This window comes from Phacochoerus africanus, chromosome 9, assembly GCF_016906955.1.
Source record: "Phacochoerus africanus isolate WHEZ1 chromosome 9, ROS_Pafr_v1, whole genome shotgun sequence".
Taxonomy (NCBI): domain Eukaryota; kingdom Metazoa; phylum Chordata; class Mammalia; order Artiodactyla; family Suidae; genus Phacochoerus; species Phacochoerus africanus.
The window spans coordinates 28,313,741-28,325,602 of record NC_062552.1 but is presented as its reverse complement, the minus strand read 5'-3'; the positions used below and the strand labels follow the sequence as shown (position 1 = coordinate 28,325,602).

At 38.1% G+C, this 11,862-nt stretch overlaps 1 long non-coding RNA gene across 1 annotated transcript; it reads left to right on the top strand.

The window, feature by feature from the left end:
- The first annotated feature begins 2,380 nt into the window (after positions 1-2,380).
- LOC125135739 (uncharacterized) lies at positions 2,381-7,212 on the top strand. The gene is made up of 3 exons (XR_007137042.1): positions 2,381-2,746; positions 4,140-4,415; positions 7,184-7,212. It is a non-coding gene; the product is annotated as an uncharacterized LOC125135739 (long non-coding RNA).
- The last annotated feature ends 4,650 nt before the right edge of the window (positions 7,213-11,862 follow it).

Sequence of the window (11,862 nt, the reverse complement as noted above, 5' to 3'; positions counted from 1 at the left end):
TTATTTTATTTTATTTGGCTTTTTGGCATTTCTTGGGCCGCTCCCGCGGCATATGGAGGTTCCCAGGCTAGGGGTCTAATCAGAGCTGTAGCCACCAGCCTATGCCAGAGCCACAGCAACACAGGATCCGAGCCGCATCTGCAACCTACACCACAGCTCATGGCAATGCCGGATCCTTAACCCGCTGAGCAAGGGCAGGGACTGAACCTGCAACCTCATGGTTCCTAGTCGGATTCGTTAACCACTGCGCCACAACTGCAGGATGCCAAAGGACATCAGGAGTGATCAGCATCCTCTCAGGATAAAAGAGGAACTCCTGGGTGTCCAATGAGTGGAACCCCATGCCTCAGTAAAACACATTTTCATTACCCTTGTGTTTGTCACCCTTGTCCTTGGTGGCTTCTCTTGCACTGGACAGTAGTTATCTACCTGTGCCATTGGATTGGGAGCTCCTTGACTGAAGGGTCCATGGTGAATTCACCTCTGTAGCCCTAGTGTTTATAGTAAATATTTTGTTGAATTAGTGAATACATCCGTCTATCCTCTAATTTTCATCAAAACTCTGAGATGTGCTGAAAAATAGTGTCTCTACTTGTGTTTTGGAACCTTCTGCAGGGCCTTTGCTTCTCACTCCCATGGTCATACACAGAGTAAGCACCACGTAAGTGTTAACCACGCCTGCCACAATCACTACTATTTCTTTCAATCTATGCATATAAAAATTTAACTGACTTTGGTATTTTTATCTCATCACTTTCCCCTGGTTTCTTCCTTTTCTTGTAAGCATGTATAGGTGGCTTTCACATAACAGTTTGAAGTTTTTATTCTATGATTACCCTCTATTTTCTATGCAAATGTTTATTATGTTTCTCATTTTTCCTGCTGCTTCTGCACATTTTTCTAATGACTGAGATCTGAAAGCAGACCTTGGGAGCTGATTTCATATCTACAACTCTGGTTAGACACAGTCTCAGAGAATTTGCACACAGTTTATAGTTGCTTTTTATTTTTAAAAAAGCCTTCCCTTGACCTCACTTCAGTGTCCAGTTGCCATTTCATTTTCCACAACATGTCTAGAGTGAGGAATTTATATTTTCTCTCCTCCTCCACACAGATAAATAATAATATATTATTATTATATTTATATAATATAAATTATATTTATATCTCCACTTATTGGAACACACTGAATTCTCTGAAGCCCCAGTGCATTTCTTCTGACCTTGATCCATTGAGCTGTTTTCATACCTCTCTTTCATGCTTACTTAAATGGTTTAACATTGTTTAAAAAAAAAGAAGAAGAAAACAAAATCAAACCCCTAAACCCAAAGGCTTCCCTCCTTGATAGTCACCCCATCCTGACATCCTTAACCCTGAGCCCATGTGCCTTTTTTGACTTGTATGGTGATCTGTCGTGTTCACACTTGCTGGTAGCATCCTTCAGTGTTCCGAGGTGAACCCGCAACTCTCCTCCCTCCGTAGGTCCCCCTGTGAGTGGTCCCCTCCCAGTTCTGCATCTTGACCCATCTCTATACACCCTTAACTCCATGTAGCCCCTTGATTTTCTAAATCTATTTTAAATCTACACCTTCAAGGAGAAACTTACTTCCTTAAAATTTCCCTACTCTGAGGGCTCCCTCAGGGTTTGCGTGAATAGCATTTTCTATGTATAATACTACTTTATCAACACATGTATAGTTTCAGATAAATATTTCATAAGCTTTTGTGTTTTCATGAATGCATATCGCTCCCTGAAACCTTCTTTTCTATTTGCGTTTTTTCTAAAATGCATATTATGGTCTCCATATACAGTGGACACTAGGTAAATGTTGGTTAAAGTGGATAATAATTAAAAATGTAATATTTACTCCTGTCAGCTGAGTAAATATTTAACCTAGTATGACTGTGTGACAGTTTGTGCAGACCACAATCGCTTCCTGTTTGCAGGGAATTTTTGTCTGTTGCTAACTTATTGCTTCTCTTGTCTTCTTTTCCTACGTAGCTCAGATGTAGAATATGGGGCTTATGCATTAGACCAGAATGTTGTTCTCAAGGGTTTTATTACCCAGATCATATGTCAACCTATCATAAAGACCAAGTACTCAGCAGCTGGATTAAAGTGGTGGTGAGCTTTATCTGGGAGAGACAGAACCCGTAGACGCCTCTAGTGCCAGATTGTTGGGGTTGAAGTTCAGGTTGAAGTTCTAGCTGTGTGGTTTAGGCTAAGTTACTTAATTTCTCTGCACGTCAATTTTCTCTGCTATAAAACAGAATGATGATAATTATGTTCATGCCATAGGGGATTTATAAGTATTGAATGACTAAATATATGTAACAGAGTAAGAACTATGTAAATACCAGCTACCCTTGCCACAACTAGTTTTTAAGTTTGCCTTGAGTCTTTACATGTGTATGTGGATTCAGATGCTATACATAAAGATTCAAGAAAATGAGTGGTTAGGTTTATTCACTCTTGAGAAGTAGATTCTGTAAGTTCAGGATAACACACACCCAAGTTTTGATGCCAAGGCAGCGCCGACTCCGGAAGAAGCTGAGAAGAGTGAAAACTAGTTCCTGTTCTAACAAGTGCCCTGCACTCTTCAAAACAAGATCAAAGAAGGTGGAGGGACTAGTCCAGATTCAAGAGACTAGAGAGGCATGACATCTGAATGCAGTTCATGATCTATGTTGGTTCCTGGATGCTATGAAGGACGTTACTGGGGAAACTGGAAGAATTTGAATGCAGGTGAATGATAGTGTCAAGAATACATTTTTATATATTTTAGAAGAAATAAAAATTTAATGAACTACATTAATTGGGTAATAGAAGCTGATAGTGATTATAGTGTCAATGTCAGATTTCTAATTTTGATCATTGTAGTATGATTATTAAGAGAATGCTCTTATTCTTGTTATGTCTCTCTGTGTGTAAGTGTATGTACACATGAGAGAGAAAAGAGAGGTAGATGAGGAGAGAGATTGGGAACGTGAACATGGCAAAATGTTAACATTTGACAAGTCTGGGTTATATGGGCTTTGTATCCCATTTTTGCAACTTTTCAATAAATTTGAAATTATTTCAAAGTAAGAAGTGAAAAAAATTAGTCGTATAATTTGGAGACCCAGTTTTATGATTTGAAAAATGAATGAATTTTACTTTGTGGTCTTTAGGAATGATGGTAATGTTTTCTGAGGTGCAAATTGTGAAATTTTGTTGGGAAAATCTCTTTAAATGTTTTAAACGTTTTAAAATTCCTCCAAAGATGACATTAAGGCACATTAACATATATACCTCTTTTGAAAAGAATACATTTTTATATATTTTAGAAGAAATAAAAATTTAATGAACTACATTAATTGGGTAATAGAAGCTGAATTGTCATTTATTGATTTTAAAAATCAGTAGTATATTGATCCACTTGTATTGTTTGAAGAATTCAGTTTTTTTCCCCACAAATTTCTTTGCCAATATCGAGAGTAATAGAATTGAGTTATCATTGTTGTTTTATTGAAGTATAGTTGATTTACACAGGTTATCATTGTTGAATTTTCTAATTCATCCAAAGTTCTCAATACAAAAAAGGAAATGTCCTTAAAAGTACGTACATTCTTAATATAAATACATCCCAAAGTGAAAGGATGAAGTAGTATTTTTTTTAGTTCTGGAATATTCACATTCATAGAATAAAAATCTCTAAGTATATTTTATCGTCTTTTATACATAGTTTCATTTTCTGTGTCATATTCAGCTTTTTTCTTTTTTTTTTTTTTTTAAGGACCACACTGCAGCATATGGAAGTCCCCAGGTTAGGGGTCGAATTGGAGCTGTAGCTACCAGCCTACGCCACAGCCACAGCAACGTGAGATCCAAGCCGTGTTTGCGACCTACACAACTCATGGCAATGCTGGATCCTTAATCCATGGAGCAAGGCCTGGGATTGGACCCGTGTCCTCATGGAACTAGTTGGGTTTGTTACCACTGAGCCACAGCAGGAACTCCTCACACTCAGCTATTAAGTTCTCTTCAAGATAAGCTTTTATGATACAAAGTTAATATTAAAATCATATCACTAATAGCAGGGATATTAAAGACATGACAGGTTGGCTACCAGTTTAAAATACAATGTGTTCTCATGCAGCACATAAAATTATCATGCATCTAGCATCTCACCCAGACACTGAAAAATGATGAATCCACAGAACCCTGACACTGGAAAGGAAGCGTAAGCAGCAGCCAGAACCTGAGAGGAAACATCATTAAGTGAAGATCTCATGGAGCTCAGCTGAAAATCCCTGTCGGGAGCAGTCACAGCTTTGCCCCCTGGCAGGAAAGATCCTGCTGGTGACTGAGAGAAGCCTCTGCCTACTCCCTGGTTCAAGAATTCAAGACGGTTGCCAGCTAGAGCACAGGACAGGTATTCTCCTCCTCTGAAGGTTAAAAATAAAAGGGTAAACAATACAATGGGGGGAAAAAGGAAGAAAGAAGAATGAAAGACAGGAAGGAGAAAATGCCATTCAAAGCAAAAATAATTTGTCAGGAAAATGAGGGTCATTTCATATTGATAAAGATATAATCTCCAATGAGGATGTAAAATTCATGAGCCTTTATAAAGAAAGATAGGCTTAAAATAGAAAAGGAAAGAAGTGTCTGGAAAATCAAGGAGAAACTGACAGAAATATGATTGTTATAAGAGGCATTAACATGTCTTTCTCAAGATTTGATGGAGACTGAAAAATAGATTCAATCAATAGGTGGATATTGAACTTTTTATCTTATAAGCAGGGGGCTACCCTATTTCATGCATCCATGGACCATTTGCAGCAGCTGGTTATATAGTATGAGGCAAAGGAAATTTATAATAAAAATGAGAAAATGTAGAAGCCACACTGATAGGATCATAGGTAACACATACTAAGAGAAGTTCAAACAAACAAAACTCTTCAATCTTTGTAAAACAATTTACAAAGTAAAGTCAGAATATTTGTGTTTTTAAACTTAAAATTCCATTTGTAATCTATAGGAGGATATATTAATTGCAAATCTGTTCGTTACAACAAAATTCTGTAAAAACTCAAATGTTTGTCAATAGGGAATTCAGACACCCAGCTGGAGAATTATACAGCTCAAAATGAAGAATGTCTCTGTACACTTCAATCTTCATTTGCTTGGCAGGATGCATTATTACCTTGAAAAAAGCAAGGTAGAGAGAAATATATAATATGCTACCATTTATCCGAAAAAGATTGAGAGAATATGAATATATATTTGCTTATATTTAATTCGTAGCAACAATACAAGAGCATAATTTTTAGAGAAAAAATATGAAAAATTGGTTACCTGTCTTTGGAACACAGTGGAGGAAACACTAACAAAATCTACACTTTTTGTGTGGGGGGGTGCATATCCAAGGCATACAGAGGTTCTCGGGCCAGGGATCAAACCTATGCCACAGCACTTATCTCATCCACGGAAGCTATAGTACTGGATCCTTAACCTGCCAAGCCACCAGGGAACTCCCTACACTTTCTGATTATACCTCGTTTTGAGAATTTGACTTTGAAACCATGTAAATGTCTTACATGATTATGAAGTCAAATTAAATTTAGTAATTCCTAAAATCAGAAAAGCAAAATCAAGATTACTGTATTGAGTTGGTAGCTTAACTACACTGAGAGGAGTTATTTCAAGTGACTTTATTTATTTATTTTTTTGTCTTTTGTCTTTTTAGGGCCACACCTGGGGCATGTGGAGGTTCCCAGGTTAGGGGTCGAATCAGAGCTACAGCTGCGGGCCTGTGCCACAGCCACAGCAACACGGGATCCAAGCCTCATCCGAGACCTACATCACAGCTCACGGCAACACCAAATCCTTAACCCACTGAGCGAGGCCAGGGAATGAACCCCCCTCCTCATGGACCCTAGTCAGGATCCTTAACCACTGAGCCATGACAAGAACTCCTCAAGTGACTTTGAAAACCCAGTAATTTAACATATAAATCTAGTAGAGTATACTCTAAGAACAAAACGAATTTCAAATACACTTTAACCTATTTTCAATTATCATTATTACGGTTTGTAATAATGATACTCCTGCTGTTCTGAAACTGTGGTATATAATACAGGATATGGCAAATAAGTAATTATGTTTATATTAAGAATCAAGGAGAAAAAGATATAAAATCAAAGTAGGAGTCTCAGTGGGTTAAGAACTTGACACGGTGTCCATGAGGATGCCAGTTAGATCCCTGGCCTTGCTCAGTGTGTTAAGGATCTGGTGTCACTGCAAACTGCAGTGAAGGTTGCAGATGTGACTGGGATCTGGCATTGGCATGGCTGTGGTGTAGGCCTGCAGCTGCAGGTTTGATTCATCCCCTACCAAGAACTTCTATATGCCACAGGTGTGGCTGTAAAAAGAAAAAGAGGAAAAAAAAAAAATGAAAGAAGAACAAACCCTATAATCCTAAACTTGAATTAAAAACATCAGCAAGAGCTCAGAATGTATTCATCTTAAAAAAAAAAAAAAAAGAACCAAAAAACCTTATATCCTAGCTCTGCCCACCAACAAGGCCTAGAAATAATGACCTGCTCAGTAGCAGTGAGCACCCATAGAACCTGGACTATGGTTTCTAATACTATTTCCCACTATAAGGAACCTGGATTCCTGAAGAAGTAGCTAATTTCAAGACTAGAGTGGGAAAAATGCAAGAAGACCCTGGATCATATTGTCCTATAATAAAGCAAGAACTTTTCAATGACCACCAAAATAAGTGAAAAAAAAGGACTCAGAAGCTAGTCTGAATGGGTTTTCATTGGCCACAAATGGGAACTTTTGAGCTATGGATTGAAACACAGAATATATATTTAAATCTGTGAGTTCATAAAAAACAAAGAATTCCTGGTCACCTACAGAGGATTCTGAGAATTTATAAATAACGTTGACCCTACCTTTCTTTTACTAAGTGTACCACGGGTTGACTGAAGAGTGGACAAGAAGCAGTTTCTGTGTTATAGAGGTATTCCTGCTAATAAATAAGGAATGAAAGTTAGAATGTTTTCATGCTCTAATGAAATATGGACTTGGGAAAAAGTTTTTAACATAACACAAAGACGACTGGGCATTATGTACGTGTGAATGAAAAGTTCTGTCCTTATCACTGATAGTGTCTTTTTTTTTTTTTTTCAGCTGTGCTTGCAGCAAGCAGAAGTTCCCAGGCCAGAGATCAAACCTGCACCACAGCAGTGACCTGAGCCACAGCAGTGGCAATGCCAGATCCTTAACCCACTGTGCCACTAGGGAACTCTGACCAATGGTGTCTTCTTGCTAAAATATCCAACCTGTTAGGTGATCAAGTCTGTATTTAATGACCCATCAGAGAAGGAGAGCATAGGAAATGCAGGGGATAGCAAACGGATTAAAAGACACTATGTGGATGCATTCAACAAAATACAGAATGTTGGAAATCCTGCAGGACAAAGCCACCCAATGTTTTCACCATCTCAATGGCAAGGAGGGAAAAGAAAGTGTAGCAGACGCTGTCAGTGCCCACCTGTCTTTTATGCCTTTTGCTGTGCTCAGCCTGACTTCCAGTTGTCACAAGCTCATCTCTGTGCCAAAGAGCTTTTTTCCCTGAACTGTGGAAGGCTGCTCTGCCCACTTTTGGAAGGTCGGGACTACCAGGAAATTAATGCTCCGGAAGCAGCCCTTAATCAATGACTAAAGTGGATGAATTAATACTAGCTTTTTTAAATCTCAGGGGGATAATTCTGAGGGTGTTTGTGTGTGTTTATACCTGTTCTAAGAATTAGTCATGCTCCGGTAAATGGTTAAATAGCATTGTTGGTTTATGCTTCATACCCTTTGTTGCTTGCCTTTTTTTCCTCCTCTCTGTTATTTTCTCTTTCCCTTGTGGTGTGCCCTGAACTTCTGAAATAAACTGTATGTATTTGACTCCTTGTCTTAGGATCTCTTTTTGCAGGAACTCAAACTATAGCAGAGGAAGACCTATAGATTAAAAGAGACTTAAGAGCTGGGAAATTTGAACACTATTTGATGATATTGAAGAGTTATTATTTTTTTAGGTGGAATAATGCTGTTATCTTGAGTTTTAAAATCAAGAGTAAATAACAAATATTTCTAGATAAAATGTTGTGATATATGGCCTTTGATTTCACATAACATGGAAGGGAGTTGTGGTTTGGAGACATGGTACAAGAGTGGCGATGAGTTGATAATTATTAAAACTGGGTGATGGGTGTGTGAGGGCTCCTTATACTATTCTGTGTACTTTCTGTGTATGTTGGAAGAGTTCCCTAATTAAATACCAAAAAAAAAAAAAAAATCTGAAAGCTCCCTGGGGGTTGTTTATAACTGTGCTTAGTGTTTGATACTGCCTCGTAGGGAGTGAGCCAAGAGACACTCAAAATATTGTTGAATGGACACGTTGTGTCTTACATTGGAGATACCAAAGCAAATACTGTTGATGTTAATATGTTTAACCAATATACCTGCAATCTTACTTAGATCAAGGGAAAAAAATCATTTCATCGGTTAGCATGATGTCAGGTCTGAAGAATTTCTTACTTGCTCTTCTACTAATTGAAGCATTTCTTCATCTTGTGATGATTCATCATCTGTGGCTTGAAATTATTTCTGAATTGTGAATGTTTTCATTATAATGCTTATATGTATATTCTTTTCATTTTCTTTATTTTCCCAAAATATTGGAATTTCTGGGGTATTTTGATGATTCAGTGGGAGGCTATGGGACAGAATACTTGAAAGTAGGACTCAAAAAATCTAAGATTGTGAGTGCTGAATCCTAAGGGCCATGTATTTCTGAAATTTGCAAGATGACCACTTTTGTTGGTGATAAAACTAAAACCGTATTGGGAAAATCTTTTAAAGAAAAGAACAGAGTGTTAAGTGGAGAGGTAGGGTATATCTGAAGCCTTTAGTAGACACTTGCAAGCAATTCCTACAGAAATATTCCATATTAAAAATATAGATATGTATTTAAATCCCTGAAAAATTGTATAACTTCCCAGAAATACATAGTATGGCTGAGATTTGCTTTTTTGTAGGATTCTCTAGTGATATGATGGTCCTTATTTTTAAGCTATCAAGTAGAAAAATAGTAATTCAATTTGCTGTAATATCAAATATAAATATCATAATAAGGTATGATTTTGATTCTAAGAAAACTCATTAGAAGACTCTGAGATGTGCAATGGAATATTTTTGGAAAGCCCTTCAAATAGGTAAAGTTTAAACTGGAAAGAATAAAAAGTTAAACATTTTGTATTTATAAAAAATCAAACTAATATTTCCTCATCTGGTTAAAATGCTGGTACCAGGTAACTAAATAGCTTCATATAGTAAATAATTAATTTTTTGTTGAATTTATTCCTAGTTCTATTTGCTGTGCTTACTTTCGTTTTCCACTTACATGTGACTTATGTTGTCAAGCTCTATCTTATAAAACCTTCTAAATGGCTTTTCATTCTTTATAGAAAAGTGTGGGAGTAACTAATTAACCTACTAGTTAAATTTAAAAACTATAGCCAACTAAAGATTGACACAATGATATACACATGCATTGTTATCCTCACATTAACAATCAAAGAATTTCTTTTCTTTTCTTTCTTTCTTTTTTTTTTGTCTTTTTTAGGGCTACACCCATGACATATGGAGGTTCCCAGGCTAGGGGTCTAATTGGAGCTACAGCTGCCGGCCTACGCCAGAGCCACAGCAACGCCCAATCTGAGCCACATCTTCGACCTATACCATAGCTCACGGCAACTCCAGATCCTTAACCCACGGAGCAAGGCCAAGAATAGAACGTGCAACCTCATGGTCCCTAGTCGGATTCGTTTCCTCTGAACCACGATGGGAACTCCAGAATGTATTTTCTAAGATATGTCAGAGAATAAATTTCTCATCCACATCAACAGCTAAATTCACTCAAATTCACCACTTAGATTTGGCTGTTTAGCTTATATGATTAAAGCTTAGTAAGTTTTCTATTTCTTGGAATCCATCAATGAATGATGGATTTAAAATTTTTGTGAACAAAGGGTCAGAAACTTATTATAGGCTTTAAATAAGTAATTTAATTTCTCTAACATGTTAAGGAACATTTTGATTCCTCCAAAAGACTGTGAATTGGCTAAACATAATAATAATAATAATTAATAAGAATGACTATAAACGTCCTTTCAATTCAGTATATTAAAAATCAGCTAAGACAGTAGTTAATTCTAACTTCATTAAATTGTAATTCCTCTGAATGCCCATCTTTCCTTCACAATAAAATTTTTATTTGCAGAATTTCAACTTGATCTTGATGCAGAACTGTACTGAGTTCCCTTGCTCCGTTTCCTTCAGTCTTTCTGCTCAGTCAGTGGCTTCCTGAACCTTCCCTGGCGTTTTCATTTGAGTCCATGCAGTGGGCTGCGAAGGCACACAAGTGCTCCCAAGCATCCTCTGTTCACCATCTTCTGTCCACTTCTCCTGCCTTATAAACTTGTCCTTAAATTCCATGCACTCTTGGACCCACTAACATAAATGCTAAGAAAGCAAGTGCTTGTTTACCTTGAGAGGAGGGGCTGGGAGAGGCCAAGACCCTCCTGGTGTAGTGTTGGAGCCTTGCATGTACCTGGCCCCAGCCTGGAGCTCTGCAAACCTGTCAACAACCCCAGAGGCAGAAATATCTATTTTATACATCAGGAAATTGAGGCCCAGAGGAGGCACTGAGCTACTTAGCTGTGGGCTATCATCCCATCTGATCCAGAGCCTTTTATCTACACCACTACTTCCTTTATAAACCAGTACTACTCACAGTGACTCAGCAGAAAGCGGAGCCACCAATGGTTGGTTGAGCCACCAACCATTGTGTGCTGACCTGCCCTAAGCCCAAGGGAAATAAAGCATTATAGGGACCTCGGGGTGGAAGTCAAGGAGTTACCACAAAAAATGTGGTGGCGGGGATGGTGGAGAGGGAGGGAGAAGGGTACTGAAAAAAGCAGGGCAAATAAAAACCTTCAAACTTCACATTTCCCTTTACAACCAGACCAAGTTAGGGCTTGTTTTATAGTAGAAATTAAGCAGCCAGACCAGCCTGTAGAGCAAAGACATCTTTGTTGACAATGTAGGTTCAACTCTGATGGAATAGTCATTTTCTAAATGGAGGGTCTTTTCTTTCATGCGCTCTGTAGAAGGAGTGTGCATGTGTGCATGGGTGAGAATTATTTGCCACAGGTTTCCCCAGTTGGTTTTATTTCTCCTCTTTATGGTGTTTAATGTCTCTTTTTTGCTTTACTCTATCCAAAGATACCAGCCAAGCAAATGCCCTCTTTTATCCTGAGTTAAACATTTCAGATGGGAAGTTGACTTTTGTTAGGTAAGAGAGTGTCATATCTGGTTGGAGGAACACGGGTGACACATCAGTAATTCTAGATGGCGAGGCAGCCTCTCTCGCACCCTCCACTCCCACAGGGTATGATGCTCTGAGGGTCAAAAGAGAGAAGGCAGGTGATGGATCTGCAAAGTTTTTACTGATTTTTCTCCATTTATCCTTTTTTTGAGTGCCGGTTCAGCAGGACCTAGCCTAGGATCATTTGTTTGTGAGAATTGAAAACAAGCTAAAATGATCTCAAGTAAAGGGGGGATTGACTGGAAGGATGTGAGGAAATGTCCTGAACTTCATTTGCAGGGATTATGTCTGGACTTCCTGGGAACTCTCCCTCACTTGCATTGTCTCCTGATGCTGTTCTCTGCTTTTTCCCAGGCCTGCTGCAATAATGCTCACCTGGTGACTTCAGTGCTATAATAGCTACACAACCACAACCACTCAGGCTTTTTTT